Source organism: Ceratotherium simum, chromosome 1 (genome assembly GCF_057802395.1).
Source record: "Ceratotherium simum simum isolate JZ-2026a chromosome 1, ASM5780239v1, whole genome shotgun sequence".
Classification (NCBI taxonomy): Eukaryota; Metazoa; Chordata; class Mammalia; order Perissodactyla; family Rhinocerotidae; genus Ceratotherium; species Ceratotherium simum.
Genome location: NC_141900.1, coordinates 10340084 through 10360437, shown reverse-complemented (window position 1 = coordinate 10360437; position 20354 = coordinate 10340084). Strand labels below are relative to the sequence as shown.

Genomic DNA, 20354 nt, shown 5'->3' with positions numbered 1-20354 from the left:
CTTCCCCTACCCAAGCCCTTCTGATATAACTTCTTTTATCCTTTTAATTTCTCCATTCTTTTATTTTAGATGTGTTTCTATGAAGCTAAGCTTTGCTTTCCTTCTGACAATCTTTGGCTTTTAATTGGAGTGTAGAAATCATTTATAGTCGATATATTTACTCATATATTTGGGTTTCAATTTACCATCTTATTATTGGTTTGCTATTTATATTACCTGTTCTATCTTCACATTTCTTTCCTTTCTTGTCTTCATTTGCATTTTAAGTATTTTTCTATCATTACATTTCCTTCCTTGACTAACTTAGTAGTTGTGCTGTCAGTCTTAGTTGCCCCTTTGAAGTAACCTGTGTTTTTCTCCACCTGTTTTCACAGTTTTCCTTTCAACTTTGTTTTTCAGCACTAAGTATGCTTTTCTTTTTATTTATCCTGCATGTTGTTAAATCTGTGGTATGACATCCTTTGCTATCTTTTCAAGTATTGCTTCTTCTCTAAGCTCACTCCTCTGATTCTAAGACTCCAAATTATGTGTATTCAATCTTTTATGTATTTTTCATCATTTATTTCTCTGTGCTTCATTCTGGAACTTAAGTGAGGAGAAATTATCCAGGGTGCATGGACCACACTTTGAAAATTGCTCTCCTATGGTGCTACCGTTGAAAATCCCAACCAGCTCTCCCTTCTTAATGGGCTCTGAATCTTAATTGTTTTTCTTCCCAGCCCCAAGAGCCTTTACAACATACTGTTCATCTTCTCAGCCTCTCTGTAGCCTCTGCTATCACAAGCAGATTCCCCTAGAAAAGCCCTAAGAGCCAAGGTTTCCCTCTGGATTTTCTTCTTCTTGGGCGTCTCAACTATGTAATTCCTCATCATCTCTTTAACTCTACTTTGCTTTAATACATGTGTTTTAAACATTTTCTTTAGCTTTTCCAGTTATTCTTTGGAGGAGGCCAGTTCAAATTCCCTGGTCTGCTAATACTGGTAGCAGATCTCCCTCCATTTCATTTTGAAAGAAAACTTTTTGCTGTCACCTTTAATGCAAAAGTAATCTGAAAGTTAAGATGTGATTATGTAAAAATGTTTTATTTAGACATTCAAAATATGCATAGCTTTATGATAGGGAATTTTCATTCTGGACATTTGCATAATGAAGGATGAACATCATCCTCATGGTTAAACTTGTCAATAAATAAAAAGCTATGATTTAATTTTTTCTATTGGGCAGTTCCTGAGATCTGCCAAAAATACAGAACAAAGAAGCAAAACACTCTTGAATATTCACATTTTGTAAGATGGCATAGAGTTGGAGGAGATGTGGAAAGATGCTTCTCTTTTCTGTTTGAATAAAACTTCCCTCTATTTTCCCAGAGTCTAAAGAAAGTGGACCATCTCAGATAACTCAGAGCTCATTGCTCAGATACATATTATTGCCTTCACCTAGCTAAGGAGTGCTTTTTCCTTGTCATAGATGCCATTCAGATTCTGATGAAAGCTCTGAACTCTTTCTTAAAAAAAAAAAAAGAGACATATACAACCTAAAATAGCAGTGTAGTTTTGGAGATTCAGAAGATAAGGCCTATTCATGGACAACAGGTTAAAAATTCCTGACCTAGTTTGAATAGTCTGGGAAGAATTCCTTTTTCATCCAAATTCTTCAAATATTTCCATTTGCTTAATTGGGAGCATACAACTGTGAACGTGTACGTCCATGTCCTACATATTCATATACTGAGAAGCATTGCTTAAATTTCTTTCACCTTGCTGCTGTAAATCCAGCCAAATGATCTGAAACCAGCAATTCAGAAACTTACCTTTATTAAAAAAAGCAAAAAGAGGCATATATATGGGCAAAACAAATGCCTAAGAGTATCTATTTTTATTATAAGATTATGATTAGTAATAAATATTTTTAAAACCACACACACATTCAAAACTAAGATAATATAATTTATTAAAAATATTTTTATTAATTCCTAAGTCTATTCCTAAGGTTTTAGTTTTCTTTTTGAATGATCTTATATCACCACTACTTCATACAACTTTATATGATTAGTGTCCATATTTATAGAACATGGGAAAAGTTAAGTTTAAAAAAATGATTTTAAGCATTTGTTTCTTCCATTTCCTTGCACATCATTTGAAAATGTTTTCCTGTTAAGAAACAAGTTAAAATGGAAAATTTTACACATATAACAAAAAGATATAAATCTTTTTTAGATCAGTTTCTATCATAGTGCCTAAAAAAATCAGGAAAGTGATGCCCTAATATAGTTTAAATTGTATTAATTTTTTCTATTTTTAATTTTTCTTTCAAGAGTGAAAGACTTTAATTTTAAGCTGATAAAAATTGCTAATTTAATTATGGAATAGCTGAAATACAGCAGAGTCTTATTAATTTAGAGTCTATTAATACAGTATTTGAGATAATTTGGAAAGCAAGAGTGCTATTTATGCAATTTATGGAAAACAATTTTCACAAGTAAGTTAAGTATAAACAAGATTTTATAGGGACTATCTAATGGAGACAGCCCCGTTACTATTCTAAGGGAAGGAATTTTTAGTCACATTAACAACATCAATTTGCTGAGTTAATTTAGAAAGTTTTTATCTGTACATTACTGAAGATCTATTAGATCCTCTGCTCTGCTGTACTTTATTGCATAGTTCATTATGCCATCTATATGTAATAGAAAGGCTCTTCTTTTTAATATTCTAGAATTTATTCTTCTCTTCATGTAGAGAGACCACACACCTGCTCATCCAAATGAGTATGCAAATCAGTCTGCTATATGAATTGGATTATAGAGTCTGACATTAGACCTAATGCCAAATACAACAACATAAGACCAAAAACAATCAGGTAAAATGTGAAAACTAAATTGCATTTATTTACAATAAATGTAAATTTACAGTTATATGTCATCATGTGGAAACCAAAATCAATCAAAATTATTAGCTAATCTATTTAGGTTACAAAAATCTATCTCAGCTATATTTACTTATCTGAATGGGAGATGCTGGAGCAAGCTAACAGGGAGTTAAGGGTTGAGGCTTGCATGGTCCTACTCAGTTTTTTAAGCTATTGTTAAGAATTTTTAAATTTCATCTATGTCCTTTATGTAATCAACTCACTATATGAAAATACACGAGTCATTGAAAATTCTAGGCAATGAAAAAATACCAGTAAAAAAAAAATGAAGCAAATTAAGAATAATAAAGGGTGGGGGCCGGCCTTGTGGCGCAAGCGGTTAAGTGTATGTGCTCTGCTGCGGCAGCCTGGGGTTCGCCGGTTTGGATCCTAGGCGCACACAGACGCACCACTTGGCAAGCCATGCTGTGGCAGTGTCCACAGCATGGACACTGTGGAGGAAGATGGGCATGGATGTCAGCCCAGGGCCAGTCTTCCTCAGCAAAAAAAAAAAAAAAAAAAAAAAAGTGGAGGATAGGCAGATGTTAGCACAGGGCTGATCTTCCTCACACACACACAAAAAAGAATAATAAAGGAAGAAATAAGGTAACTATTTACAAAATAATATAATTTTCCATAAGGAAAACTTAAAAGAGTATAAGCAAAGTGTATTAAGACTAATCATAGTGTTTTAGTAGTTTTGGTGGATAACACATCAACATAAAAAAACATGTTTCTATTAATGTATGTGTCATTACCAATAAGTGGTAGATTAAAATGCTCAATAATAAAGTAAAATTATAAGGAAACTAGGAATAATTAAAAATTGGCAAAAAATGTATTCATATACATGAAGGACACATAAGAATACCTGGAAAAAATGGAGAGATGAGCTATTTTTCTATACAGAAAAACTATAATGAAAAGTCAATTTTACACAGATAAATATTTAAATTTAATGCTAGTCCAATGGAAATTCGAATTCTAATATTATTTATTGCTTATGCTTGCACACTTACATTGCTTTTATTTACCAGTTCATCCAAAAAATATTTATTGAGCACATTCTATGTGCCAGTCACTTCTTTGAGTGCAGAGGACACTGTGATTAACGAGACAAAGTTACTCAAAGTTCTTGCTTTCATAGGTGTGTGTTCTTCTGAGATAAGACAACAAAACACCAACAGTAAAAAAACAAACCGGAAAACCATCAGATAAGTGCTACACCAGGAACTACCATCCTAGGATGAGCTACAAACAGGGCTTGCTTTCAGTTGAGGAGATCAGGTACACAGCCCCTAGGTGAGATGTTCCAGGATTTGTCATTCAGACTTCAAGTCGTATGCAGATTCCTCACAGTCATGGAGGATAGTGAGAATGGGTGATGTGTTTTGAGGGTCAAAAGAACTCGTTGATCAAGTGGATTATGAGGGGAAAAGAGAAATCAAGGATAACTCCTAGAGTGTTATCTCGTGACAATGAGTGGCTAGTGCTTATCTAGATAGAATCCCCCATTTAGTAGAGAAACATCCACCTACATCCCACTGCAGGTGCAGCCCCATTACTCTTCTCCTCCTGCAAAGAGCTTCTAGAAAGAGTTGCATGTACTTGCTTCTGGTAGACTCTTATACTCCCTCTCTTGAACCAGGCTTTGTTGCCATGGGCACTGTTCTGGTTGCAGTCAGGAGAGCCTCCTCCAATGCCAAATCCAAAGGTCAGGTTTCATTTGTCAGCAACTGACGTAGTTGGACACACTTTCTTTCCTGAAACTCTTTTCACGTGGCTTTCAAAATACTATCGCTCTGGTTTTTCTCTCACCACACTGACACTAGGAAGAAAATGTCTATGAGAAGAGTCCAAAAAAATGGGAAGCAGAACCATGTGCTGGAGCCATGTGCTGGAACCATGTGCTGAATCTGTTTCTCAACAGATTCAGGAAAAAAAAAAAAAGGAAATATACGTATATGTACACATTTACATATAATAGTTTGGAGAATGTGTAGGTTTGAGAGGAGGTACTTTTTTTTCTTTTAAATTTGTTGGGTGTTTTTGCAAAATTGTCAATAAGTCTGACATTTCTGACAATGCATCAATTTCAGTGTCTTTTGCTCAAATGATGTGTAACAAGTTCTGTATAGTTTCTTCTGTAAATTTATAGTTCTGTAAATTTGTTAAGGCATGTTTATAGCTCAGAATGTGGTCTATCTTGGTGAATATTCCATGTGAGCTTGAGAACAATGTGTATTCTGCTGTTGTCGGATGAAGTAGTCTGTAGGTGTCTATTAGATCCAGTTGACTGACAGAGCTGTTGAGTCCAGCTGTGTCCTTACTGATTTTCTGCCTGCTGGATCTGTCCATTTCTGACGGAGGGGTGTTGAAGACTCCAACTATAATAGTGGATTCATCTATGTCTCCTTGCAGTTCTATCAGATTTTACCTCACATCTTTTGATGCTCTGTTGTTAGCCACACACACGTTAAGGATTGTACGTCTTCTTGGAGAATTGACCACTTTTATCATTATGTAACGCCCCTCTTTATCCCTGAAACTTTCTTTGTTTTGAAGTCTGTTCTGCCTGAAGTTAATATAGTTACTCTGGTTTTCTTTTGATTAACATTACCATGGCATATCTTTCTCCATTTATTTACTCTTAATCTATATGTGTCTTTATATTTAAAGTAGATTTCTTATAGACAACATACAGTTAAGTCTTGTTTTTTGATCCGTTCTGACAATCTCTGTCTTTTGAATGGTGCTTTTAGACCATTGACATTCAAAGTGATTATTGTTCTAGTTGGAATAACATTTCCCGTACTTTTTACCGTCTTCTATTTGTTGCCCTTGTTCAGTGCTCCTATTTTTGTCTTCCACGCTTTTTCTGTCTTTTGCTGTTTTGATTGAGTATTTTATATGATTCCATGGTTTCTCCTTTCTTAACATATCAGTTATACTACTTTTTTTTTACTGGTTACCCCAGATTTTGCAATATATATTTACAACTAATCCAAGTTCATTTTCAAATAGCACTATATTACTTCATGGGTAGTATGAGTACCCATATAACCCATTTGTTATAATAACAAATATTCCTAACTCCTCCCTCCTGTCCCTTGTATCATTGTTTTTATTCATTTCAGTCATATATATGTACATAAGATATATACATAAACATACATAATCAAGTATATCCTTGATGTTACTATTTTGAACAAACTGTTATCTGTTAGATCAATTAAGAATATCAAAAAAATATTTTTATTTTATCTTCACTTATCCTTCTTTGCTTTTCCTTTCTTTATGTAGATCTGGGTTTCTGACCTATATAATTTTCCTTCTCTCTAAAGAACTTCTGGCAACAAATTTTGTTTGTCTGAGAAAGTCTTTATTTCTCCTTCACTTTTTTTTTTTTTTTTGGTGAGGAAGATTGGCCCTGAGCTAACATCTGTGCCCATCTCCTCTATTTTATAAGTGAGATGCCTGCCACAGTGTGGCTTGGTAAGCAGTGACTAGGTCCGTGCCCGGGATCCGAACCTGCGAACCCCAGGCTGCTGAAGTGGAGTGCACGAACTTAACCACTATGCCAACAGGCTTGCCCCTCTCCTTCACTTTTGAAGGATTATTTCACAGAGTGCAGAATTCTTGGTTGGTGTTTTTTTTTCTCTCAGCATTTTAAATATTTCACTTTACTCTCTTCTTGCTTGCATGGTTCTGAGGAAAAGTCAGATGTAATTCTTATCTTTGCTTCTCTATAGGTAAGGTGTTTTTTTTTCCTCTGGTTTCCTTCGGGATTTTTTTCTTTATCTTGGATTTTCTGTAGTTTGAAGATGATATGCATAGGTGTAGTTTTTTGGGCATTTATCATTCTTGGTATTTTCTGAGCTTTGTGGATCTGTGGTCTGGTGTCTGATGTTAATTTGGGGAAATTCTCAGTCATTATTGTTTCAAATATTTCTTCTGTTCTCTTTTCTCTTTCTTCTTCTGGTATTCCCATTAAGAGTATGTTATACCTTTTGTAGTTGTCCCATAGTTCTTGGATAGTCTGTTACCTTTTCCTTTTTTCAATCTTCATTTTCTTTCCTTTTCTGTTTTGGAAATTTTGATTGAGATATCTTCAAGCTCAGAGATTCTTACCTCAGTTGTGTACAATCTACTAATAAGCCCATCAAAGGCAGTTTTTACTTCTGTTACAGTATTTTTGATCTCTAGCATTTCTTTTAGTTCTTTCTTAGGATTTCCATCTCTCTGTTTACATTGCCCATCTGTTCTTGTATGCTGTCTACTTTATCCTTCAGAGCCCTTAGCATATAATCATAGTCGTCTTAAATTCTCAGTCTAATAATTCCAACATTCCTGCCACGTCTGGTTCTGATGCTTGCTCTGTCTCTTCAAACTGTGCTTTTTGCCTTTTACTATGCCTTGTGATTTTTAGTTGATTGCCAGACATGCTGTACTATGTCAAATGAAGTGGTGTAGTAGCCTGTAGTAATGCAGTAGTGAGGTGTTGGAGGAAGTGAAGCTTCTATGGTTGTTTCTTTTAGTCCTCAGGCTTTTAGTGAGCCTGTGCCCCTGGGTTGTGAACTTCAGCAGTGTTTCTCAGTTTTTTCTCCCCCCTTAGGTGGGACAGGATGGCTGGGGTGGGCTAGAGTTTGCTATTTCCCTTTGCCCACGTGGAAGGCTAAAGTGGACTGGAGTTGGGTCTTTCTCTTCCCCCAGGTCAGTTACGCTCTGATAAAACCCCAGCAGGTTAAACAGGTTCTCCTGAGGGCACCCTTTTTAAGAAGAACAGAGTCCTCTGGCTTATTTCAAAATGGCCTTTTCCTTGCACACTGCTGGAAGCATGAGGGGACTTTTCTGTGATCTTCACTCTAGGAACCTGATTCAGCTCCTGGAGGTAAAACTTACAAAAGTGTGGGGGTCCCCCTATGACTGGGTCCTCCTGGAGTTTTTAACTCTTAGACTTGTCTACTCTGAGCTACTAGTAGTTGATTAAAGGTCTGGTTTTCCTACCCTAGCCCTGGTTCCTGTGGAGGCTTCAGTTTACGAAGTTCTGCTCTGGTGATTTTTGTCTCTCTCTTCACCTGCCAGTCTCTCCAATCTTGGGAGCATTGATTTGCCCTGTGACCTCATTTCTCTTATGGATCTAAGAAGAATTGTTGATTGTTCAGTTTGTTCAGCTTTTTACTTATTGGAAGAATGTACTGGTGATTTCCAAGCTCCTTACATGTGGAACCAGAAACCAGAAGTCCATTTTTTTATTAGAGGACAGACAATTTCTTTGCAGAGGGTGGTGGCAGGTTTCCCAGATTTGACATGTATGTGCAATAAAATCATAAAGCTTTTTGGTGAAAACAAATTTATAGAATTTTTGTCTTTAGTAATCACACCACCAAATATCTTAATCTCATAATAAACAGAATTCATCAATACATTCAAATAATAATAGCTAAAGAAAAAATAACTAAATAATAATAATACCAATAATAATAATGGGTAAAACATTCAACCTATCAATGCAAGAATGGTAATATAAGGGCAATTGTAAATATTATACCACAAATATAAAGAGTTTTCTTCTGACGTGGTAATAACATTTAGTATATATTTTAATATAAAGCCTACTTAAATAGTAAAAAAAGGGTATTTCCTCTACATAATATAGGTATTATATCTAAAATCAAAATTCAATATGCACATTTTATAGAAAAGATAAGAAAAAAAGAGTAAAGACATACTACCTTAGGATAAAACAAATTATAAATTTGACATTATTATAAAAATTATTTTAACATTTGGGAGAATTTAATTTACTATGTGTCAAAATATTTCTTGAAAGATAATACTAGTTACCCCATTATAGGATATACTGATATTTTCATAAGGAGACATTAAAGAACAAAATGATTGATAACATTGAAATAAACAGAGAAAAAGTTTTGTTTACATCTTAAATATCAAAATAAATATCACTTATATTATGAGTTAAATGTAAATAAGTAAAAAATAAAATACATATATACTATAAACATATAGTTTATATACTATAAACATATACTATATAGATAACGACTACATTAGTATAAAGGGGAATGTATTCAACTTATATGTTTTAGAACATTATCTTTGACCTAAACGTTAATGTTTTTCTCATTTTTAAAAGAAATTAAAATATTTTTGTGGGTCTTAACAGTATTGTGGGCCCCTAGCACTGTGCCTAACTCTGCCTCTCCCTTTCTCCATGTCCACTTTATCCTCTCCTCTCTCCTCCATCCCTCCCCCTTACCTGGGCTTCTTTCCTCCCCTCCCCCTCTCTCCTCCAGTTCCTGCCCTTCTTCTCTTGAAAATTTGTAAACCTCCCCCGCTGAATAATGTACTCTCTGTTCACTGATATAGAATATTTCCATTTTCCTATACAAAAGTTTTGCAAAATTTTAGTCTCTCTAGATTCACTCTTCTGTTTAATCTTTTGTCACATTTTCTGTACTCTTTCGATTGCTGTATTTTCTTGACTAATTTTATATTTGAAAATACAAATCCTCCCTATTTTCTCTTTCAATATTTTCATGACTATTCCCACACGTATATTCTTCTAGATATACTTCAGAATTATCTTAAAAGATCTTAAAAATATTTTGGGGATGTTAATTGCTTCATATAAAATATATAAATTAATTTCGGAAGAGATGACATGTTCAGAATATTGAATCTTCTCATTGGGTAGTGTGATGTACTTACTTGTGTTGAAATTTTTTTAGGTTTGACAGTAAAGAATTTTAATACTTTCTTATATGTATCATGTGCTTCTTATTACTTTTAGTCCTAGGTATTTTAGACTTTTGTTATTATTGTCTATTTTTAAATTGTATTTCTATGCTTATTTTTGGTATAGAGAAAATATGTTGCTTCGTTTTTCTTCTCCAAAATATATTGTTTTAATAGAAATATATTTGACATACAAAATTGTGCAAGTTTAAGGTGTACAACATATGAATTGCATACATTTATATATTGCAGTATAATTACCATTGCAGTGTTAGCTAGCACCTCTATCTATATGTGTCTTGTTAAAAATACACCAAACTGATCTCTGTTTTATTAGACTATTAGTAATTGTTCATTTTATTCTCTTGAGTTTTCTCTTGCAACAATGTTTATCATCTCACTTCTAAATATTATGCATAGTTCTGAGGAGGTCTATTGTAATGGCAAAGGCTTCCCAATGAATGTTAGCATTTTAATGTTAAATTATGGTTTCTGTTTTAAATATGGTTGTGACTGTTTTTATGACATAGTTATTTGGTCATGTTACCTAGATTATTTTCCCTTTTCTTGATCAAGAATGGATTTGAATCCTATCACACATCTTTGACAGCTAGTAAGGTGGTCACCTGGTTATTCTCTGTGATGTGATGCTTCATCTGAGCAGATTTCCTAATAATACGTTGCTAGGTTACATTCTATACGTGAGCTTTTATTAATTTGTATTAGTTAGCAAATATTTGTTTCAGATGTTTTTCCCCTGCTCAATTCCTGAGATTGATATTCTTTTCCTTCAATATTTGCCAGGTTTTAGAAATGAGACTGTTTCATGAAACAAACTAGAAATATTTCCGATTTTCATACTTTGGAATGGTTTCTATGAAACAAAAACTATCTTTTTCTTGATTGTTTGAGAGAGCATGTAACCAGTTTCTCATGTAATCAGTTTCTTTCTAGGATACTGTTCTTCACAGCCTTATCTTTCTCATGGTTACTGGTCTGCACAGAATTACTTCTAATTGACTCAATTTTGGTGCTTTATATTTCCTAAGAAAACCAGAAATTTATAGATATTTTTAAATTTATTTAATAATTTAATTTATAATTTATTATATATTTTTTCTATATATCCCTACATATGTATATATTGATCTTTTTAAGTTTAACTTCTAATTGTAGTCATCTCTCTTTTCTCATCTGATTTCTGTCTTCTTTATACTTTATCAAACTAGCCAGAGATTTGGTATTTTACTTTTTATTATTTTATTTTGTTTTGGAAATTGAGCCCTGAGGTTTTTTTTTTTTAAACTATCTTTAACATCTGTTTTCTAGCTAATTTCTTCTATCTCTACTCTTTTTTCCTTCTACATGTCCAAAGTTATCTTTCCAAGTTGTTGAGTGAAATGCTTAGCTCATTTCTTTCCTTCTTGATTAAAAAAAATTGCTGTTTTATTGGCTTCCCATTTTTTCCTATGAAGGCAAATTATTTTTTAATTTACAAAATCTAGTTATTTGGGTTATTTACTCCATTTTTAAATTGTTCCAGTGGTTGCCTTTAAATTTATTTTTTTCAATGTGAAATAATACCTATCAACTACCTTTTCAAGTTAAGATGAAGGAATTAGCACACTTTTACTTTCTCTTTGCCATTTTTTGACTTACCTGATTTTGATAGCACAGTATAGTTTTTTAGATTCTGTTTCTATATTAGGTTACTATTTCATAACCCACTTCTTCTCTTTCCAGATTTGGGGGGCTAGCCCGGTGGCCAGTGGTTAAGTTCGTGTGCTCTGCTTTGGGGGCCCCGGGTTCGCAGGTTCAGATCCCAGGTGCGGATCTACACCACTCATCAAGCCATGCTGTGGCGGCATCGCACATACAAAATAGAGAAAGATGGGCACAGATGTTGGCACAGGGCCACTCTTTCTCATGCAAAAAGAGGAAGATTGGCAACAGATGTTAGCTCATGGCCAATCTTCCTCACCAAAAAAAAAAAAAAAGATTAATTAATAATGTTTAGTTTCTATTGAAACTAATACATTTTGAAACAATATAATACTTGGAATGCTTATTGCCTGACCCTTCTCTTCCATGACTGCCTGCCGCTGTGGAGGTGATAGGTTCATATTTTCTGTTATATGGCATTTAACTGAAGTGGCCTGTCAAGTAAATTGTTTTCTTTTGGCGGGAAGGATACATTGTTACCCTGAGTTGTTAAAAATATGAGGATTTTTTTTTTTTTTTGCTATTTAATACCTGAATGATAGTGGCTGGCTTGGGCGTTATTTGTTTGCAATCCTTCTTCAGAATTATGCATATGTAATTTATTTGTCATCTCATATTTGTATGTGAAGTTTCTGAGATTCTTCTTTGTCAGGAAAATTTTTAGAAATGTTTTCATAAAGTCATTTTATGAAGCCATTAAATTTTGGGGGAATAGGAATCTCCAAATATTCGGGGTAGTAATACACAGGACAATTACAGTTTTCCACCAAATATTCTTTGTATTATTGTCTGTTTCATCTATTCTTTAATGTAATGTGGACAATAAATAACCCGTTTTTAAGAGTTAACTCATTCCCTGACATTGAAGACCTAGCCATTCTTCTAGATCTTTTCTTTGAAACAGTGGCTACTCTATCATTTTCTAAGCTGCCTTAAAAAAGAATCTAAAAAATCCTCAATAACTTCTAAAAAAGTAGACTATTTGCTGGAGTGTGGTGAGGGGATTCTTGAGAGCCTGACCCAGAGCATATGTCAGTCACGCTATTTACATATTAGGAAAACTGACCAGGAAATGAAGAACAAGGACTTGCCCTCTTTGTGTCCTTCCTCAGTGATCACCACCTTGGATTTTGTTTGGAGGAAGTTGCTATGGAAAATAACAACGAAAATTCATAGTCTAAAATAAGACTTTGTTGTTTAAAAGAACGGCACTAGGAGAAGGAAGAAGGGGCATGCTCACCAGTCAGAGGCTGTGGATGACCACATCTCCCTTCCTTAACACTTCACAATGACGACAGTCATCTTTTACACAAGTACAACCTAAACCTCTCCAAGAATACACTTGTGCTTAGAAGGGGAGGAGGGGCCTGGTGGGGAAGAGAGACCATAATGTATTCAAAAAGGAAGGAGGATATATGGAAAGACAAGAATAGATGGAACAATTTTGAAAAAGAACAAAATTGGAGGAAATATACGCCCTGAATCAAGACTTACTATAAAGCTACACTAATCAAAAAAGTGTGGTTTTGAAAAAGAATAGACAGTCAATGGAACAGAATAAGAAATCTAGAGATAGACCAACGCAAATATAGTCAACTGATTTTTGATTAAAGTTACAAAGACAATGCAGTGGAAAAGGATAGTTTTGATGTTAGAACAATTTTACGTCCTTATGCAAAAAAAAAAATGAAGCATAAGTTAAACCTCACACCTTGTAAAAAATAAAAATAGTGCAACTATGACATACAACTATCTACTGGGGCTTTGGGGAAGAAAAAAAAGGAGGAGGATTGGCAATAGATGTTAGCTCAGAGCCGGTCTTCCTCAGCAAAAAGAGGAGAATTAGCATGGATGTTAGCTCAGGGCTGACCTCCCTCACAAAAAAATAAATAAATAAATAATAAAAAAAATAAAAATAAATCATACACCTAAATGTAAAGTGTAAAACTGTAGAACTTTTTGAAGAAATCATAAGAGAAAATCTTTGTGACCTTGCGTTATGCAAAGAGATTTTAGATACTACACCAAAGGCACAGCCCATAAAAGGAAAGGTGTTAATTTGGACTTTATCAAAATTTTAAAATTTTCTTTGCCAATGATGGTTAAGAAAATGAAAAGACAAGTCTCAAGCTAGAAGCAAACATTTGCAAATCAAATTTCTGGCAAAGAACTTACATCCAGAATATATACAAAACACTTAAATCCCCCCTCTCCCCCAGAAAAGAAAAGAAAACTTAACCCAATGTTTTTTTTTTAATTCTCCAGTGGAGTGTTTTTTTTTGTGGGGAAAGATTTGCCTTATGCTAACATCTGTTGCCAATCTTCCTCCTTTTTCTTCCATTTTTGTTTTTTCTTCCTCCCACCCACCCCAAATCCCCAGTACATAGTTGTGTATAGTTGTGAATTATTCTGGTTCTTTTATGTGAGCCACCACCAGAGCATGGCTACTGATAGACAAGTGGTGTGGTTCCAGGCCCGGGAACTGAACCCAGGCTGCCAAAGTAGAGCATGCTGAACTTTAACCACTAGGCCATCAGGGCTGGCTCCCAATCTTCGGTCAAAAACAGACACTAAACAGACACTACCCCGAGGATATACAAATGGAAATTTAGTCTATTAAAATATGCTCAGCATCATTATTCATCAGGGAAATGCAAATTATACCACAATGTGATACACTACAAATATACTAGGATGGTTAAAATTTTGAAAAGTAATAATAATTATCAACTGCTGATGCTGAGCAATTGGAAATACTCTAGTCATTGCTTGTAGGAAATCAAAATGGTACAGACACCATGGAAAAGAGTTTGATAGTTTCTTATCAAGTTAAATATATGCTTACTACATGACCTAGCACGCAGGACAGTGAAGTGGCTACTGTGAGCTTGCTGGCCAATTATTGATCAGATAGTTGCTTAGTGGTAAAATGAGAACTAGAACAAAAGGCTACTGTGAGGTAATGAGAGGAAGGAGGAAAAAAGAGGAAGATGGAACATGTAGTCATTAGTAGGTAACCTTTACACAAAATAGTTGAAAGGGGTGCTGATGACACATGCTTGTTTATCCAGTGAAGCAATAAAGATCTGTCATTTTGTTGATTTTTTTACATTTCTGTAACTATTGACATAAAGTGAGTGCCATCTTCTTCTGGCAGGGCAGATATTTTTCCCCCATGATTCAAGAAAAGCACAAGAGAAAAGAGTAAGGGAAAGAAAAAGATGGAAAGAGGAGTGCTTTGGAGGTGCTATGAAATCATGGAATTTTTAGTTTGGAAAAGACCTAATCATTTATTCCAGACGTAAAAAAAATCTGAGTGTCATTAGAATTTGTAAGAGTTAAAAGAAAATCCACTAAATCTACTGCCTCATAGTCTCTGGATGTGAGACACAGGGATTTTAATTCTAAAAAGCTTGTGTGATTCTGATGGAAGACAAGATTAAGATCCCACTGATTACAAAGATGTCACATAGATGCGGGAACAGGAGCCCAGGGCAGTGCAGTGGCCACCACCAGCTTGCTGGCCAGCTGATGGTCAGAAAGCTACTTAGTGGTAGAAACAGCTCTAGAACTATCAGCGGCTATGAGATCTTGAAATGTGTACTGGGATTGGTATCTGATGGTTGAATATTACCAGGCCTTGCCACCTCCTGGCACTGTGCCTTTGGACAAATTATTTAACCTTATTGAGCCTATATGTGACTTATAGGTAAATGAAGACATACAAATCTTGCAATCGCATGTTAGAAAGAATATTTTTAAAGCTAAGTACCCTTTACTTTGCAAGATAATGTTTAGGGAATTTAATATTATCATTATCATAATCACCATTATCATCCATATTTTCTTAATACCAATCTGAAACTCTTCGGTCAATGGCAAAAATAAAAGAATAGAATGCAAGTTATGTAAAGGACATGCGTAAGGATGTCATACCTCTTCCTGCCCACAAAGTGGTCCTTTTTCCTTACAGAACACAGATGTTCACACTGAGGCCAAGAGTAAGAGTCAGGATGGGTATCCCTGTGGATGTCTTTCTCTTTCTTTGGTATAACTCTCATTTTTTTCTCTCATGGATGTAACTACCCACTCAATTTCTGAAAACAGATAGGACTACATTGGATTGTCAGTACTGTATTTTAATCATCACCTTCTTTTGTATCTAAACTAATTATGTCACAAGAATTAATTATAATGAAATATTGATACCAAGCAATGAGCTCCCTCTACTCACCACGATCTGAGCCAGTTAATCACAATGAGTTAGAGATCGAGAAATGAAGTTTAATTAGATTAGTTGGCAAATCAGAAGACAGGTGACTAGTCTCTCAAAGACCCATCTTCCAAGATTACAGAATCTTGAGGCAGTTATATAGGGAAAATGGGCAGTAAGGAGGGGGTCCTGGGATGCTGGTCTCCAGGAGTGATGGCTACAGGCATCACATTGTTCTATTCTTCTGTCAGCTGTGATGGATACCTCATAGGTATGTTTCCCACCTGTGGTCAGTCTATTCCTGGAGAGAAACTCATAGAGCAAAGTTTTTAATTTGTCAAGCTGTTGAAGATTACCTACGTAAGCAGAGGCCGTAAATCAGGAGAGCATGTGAATTTTTTTGAGTACGTGCAGAGCAGTGAGTAGTCACACAGAGGAGGGGCTGGGGCCATTTAGTGTAACAAGATGGCCTCACTTATGCTCACTTACAATATTAAACTTTGATGACTAAGGGTATTTTTATTGTTCAAAATACTATTTTACTTAGTGTTTAATTGAACTGAGAGAGTTCAGGATTTCAGATCCATTTCTTTTCCTAGAGAATTTTTTTGACTACGAATTTATTCTAATAATTAGAAAACATGTAAGAATGATGTCACAATTTGTTTAATTGTGCAATTTAGTATACTATTATGCCCACTTTTATGTTGCTGCTATGGTTTTTTGAATAATGTATCTTACTACTTAATTTAAATATTGACATTATTAGCACTTGTATTTGTTCAGATGAGAAGAATGATGGTTTTCTCTTGTTTCAGCATTTTTCTTATTAATTATAAGACAATTTAAATTCAGTATTGTGTTTGAATTCTTAAACATTGCTTAGTAGATTTTTAAATTTCAAATTTAATTTTATATTGTCAATAAGTTTTGTGAGATATTATGTTTATAATGATTTAAATGTGAATAGCCATTAAATTTAGTGATCATTTTTTCACAATCTCTGCTCTATTCTAGACTGACTAGAATGAACTCCCTGACACCATAATTCAGTTTAGAATACTTCTATAAAATTTCCTGAAGCATTATTAAATTTGTGTAAGATTTGTCCATAATTAAAACTTAGATAATTAGAGAACATAGAGAGCTGACAAAAAATTAAAGATTCCATTAGGGCTTCTGGCACCTTGTAAATCATCGGCTAGAGAAAATGCTGAAAAATACCAACTTAAGTAGAGTAGTGATCTTTCCAATGCACTCAGCCTCTCTATAAATAGTTTTCTTAAACATACAAATTAAGTGGGCTAGAAAGGAAAAGCAATCCTTCGTTTACTAAACAGAATTCGAAAGAATTCGATAATTACTTTCTTCCTAAGCTTTATCAGATACCAGAAGAATTCATTTATGATGACCAAGACAACTCTAATACAGTTTCACAATTTACTAACTTAAACAGTTAATTTCCACAAATTATCCAATTACTCAATTTTGTGTCAATTGACAATTGTCCTTCAATTTATAAAAGTCTTTTTATGTCAATACATTTATTTGGATGTCTTGGCACTGTTACTTTAATGAAATTAAACCAATTAAGTCAAATTTGTGAAAATAAAGAATTATTTATATAAATAACAAATTAACAAACACTAGAATTTTTACATATTTTAGTAGGTATTTCATCCAAAAATATATGAAATAATGAAGTAAAAAAGTTACAGTAGTAATTCTCAACATTTTAGAGTGTCATGTTATACTGTAGATGGTAATTAACAATTCAAATGAATGACTATTTGTTTCTATCAAGACTTGAAGAGGAAAAATAAAGAATTGCAATATATACATTCTCCTCCAGCTCTGCTAACCCTATGTCCTTCCACTCTTGGGAAAGGAAGGGAAAAGAAACAGGACAGTGAAGAAAGATAAGTTAAATTTAAGGAAATTAGAGAAAAAAGAGGAGAGAGAGACAAGATGGAACGAACTCTACAATTCGTATCCAATTAGAAGGATAAATTCGCCCACAAAAAGAGAAAAGGATAGAATACTCCTCTATCCTATAGTCCTAGCTCTCTCTTCAACCCCCAACTTTTGGCATGTATATACAGATACTAGTATTGTGTGTGTGTATATATATATATATATATACATATATATATATATAAACTCTTTATGACTCAAGTCTACTTTTGCATAACTTTACATGTGTAATAGAATTCATATGAAAATTCATACCTATGTAACATGTCATCTTGCATCTTATTGGGGATTAGGTTTTGCTAAGATCAGATTAAAAAAACTGAACATATTATAATTTCTTTAATTATAAGTGAGCAATAGAAAATATTAACCTTCATTAGAAATGGAAATGATAGTCTATTACTTTTATGTGGTTAAATTGAAACTAAGAGTTATTATACGTTTATTTATCAGTGATACGTATTCTCAAAGGCTGGAGAAATTTTAAAGAAGTGTTGCTGTGTATTTCTTTCTCAGCTTAATCTAAGTGTTTTTTGAATTGGTATGTTTAATAGAAAAGTGATACATCAGACATATTTGGCTTGAATGCTTGCTTAGCTATTGGTTTAGTGAGTAAGTTTGTACAAAAGACTTGATATCTCCATGCTTCAGTTTTCTTATCTGTAGAGTTAAAAGAGTATTCTTTTTGTATGATTGTTGTATTAAATTAAATAATGTCAAGTCATTTTGAACAATGTAAAAGATATAACATGTTTTGAATAGTGCTTGCTACATTTGCAATTGCAATTCTCTAGATCATAACTAGCCAATAGTTCTCTCATGATTCCAGATAACAAAAAACTATATTAGCCCATAACCAGGCTCACAGCAAGATTCATTGAAACTGTTGTCTGTGCCTGTTGTCTCTTCAAGAGATTTCTAATGCATCTCACTGAAAGCCATTTTTGTCTATATTTTCTATTTGATTTTTTGGTCTCATAGGACACTGACGTATAACCTGCCCCCTCGTCAGCTCCTGTTGAGCCTTGATCTATTGTCTATTCATGAGTCACTGTTACAGCTTTGAACCCAGATGGTGTTGACGTCATTACCACATTCCTCCAAAGCGTCTGTAGCTTGTTGCTTGGATGACATCATCTAAGTCCGGACATTTCCTCCCCACTGTTTCCTCATATTGACAAAACCCCTTCCAGATGTCAACTATTTGGTCCAGGCAGCAGACAAAGCAATATCCAGGTGTTTTCATGTCCATTCCTTCCACAAACCTCACGCCAGCTAAGGGAGTCAGTTCATTCTTCCTGCCTCTCCTCTTCTGTGACTTCAGAGTACCCTAGTTTTCTTCATATTTTCTGGCTCCTCCTATTGGACCTCAGCATCTCACAAGTCAATATTTTCTCATATTTTGGTGAACCATATGTGCTAAAGTTCAACTGGATGTGTTAACCTAAGTCAAGCCTTATATTTGAAATTTCTATTTCATTATATTTTACAGTGAACTAGATATTAAAATGATAGACTGCTGTTGTACATATATTTTGTACAACCCAGTCTTGGCTAGCTTGACTTGGTCCAAGTGAAAGGAACACCAATTAATGAGAATAAAATTACAAGTATAACATCTGAACTTTAATACTACATTACTAAAACCATTTTTGGTCCAGGGTGCTGCAGTTTAATACAGGACCTTACAAAATGAATGACAGTGATGCTTTTGGGTCTGGTCAAGCAAGATCAGTTTTATCCTAATTTTATTCATTTATAATATTATGCAAAGCATATATGTAATTTTGACTTTCATTGATATCTCTGCACTGCTAATGGAGGGTTGATGACCCTTGTCTTTACCAAGAAAATACACATCATCATAAGGTAACTATAGTATTCTATCTTGGTGAAATATTGTCCAGGCAGCAAATGGAAAATGCAAAATGACAAAAGCAATTAATTTTCTGGAAAGTGTGTTTCTATAACAACAAATATTGAGATAAAATGGAAAAAAATTCAATATATTAACTGGATATTTCCAAATACTTATTCAATCAATTGTTGAATATTTGTTGGATATCTTGTGGTTTCTTCTGGATACCTGGCATTATTTAGACATATTCTTTATCTAATATAATATATTAATTAATATATTATTATATTATTGGTCATTTTAAATATTGTTAGTAATTAATACATCTCTAGAAAATATTTAGCTCTAGCATACCTCTATTATTACTATTAACAGTTAATTAATAAGAGGGGACACAGTCAATTATACGCACAAAACTCTCTTCCTTTTCACCCATGAAAGCAATATTAACTAAAGTCATTCAAGGTGTATGGTTTAATGAACTGAATAAAAAAGAGTATTCATCAGGACAATTCTTGCCTCAAAAATATTTGTTTCCAACTTTAAACAATCCACTCTGGCATTCTAGATGGATTAAATGCCTTAAGAAATTGCCCATTTCCACTTTATTTCACTGTACATTGCATGCACTTCTAAAATTCAATTTTGCATTAATGTCATTTTGTGTACTGGGTTATTTCTATTAGTTGTCTGTGTTGATCCTTCTCACTAGATACTTGATAAAGTTCTGCTTTGCTGTAATGCTCAGATACAGAGTGATGAAATTCTTTCTCCATTAACAGTTCTTCAAACATGTGGGGCAAATTTTAGAATATGAAAACCCACCAAGAAACATTTCCCTTAAAACAGAGCAACAAGGAGGTATCCTGAGTTTTGCACAAGTGTGAGGTGTCAATGTATTTAGTATCTCAAGAGAAAAAC

General features: G+C 34.0%; 1 pseudogene; it reads left to right on the top strand.

Annotated features, from left to right (window-relative positions):
• Nucleotides 1-15769: 15769 nt before the first annotated feature.
• Nucleotides 15770-20354, top strand: part of LOC106803109 (uncharacterized) — a 39104-nt pseudogene continuing 34519 nt past the window's right edge.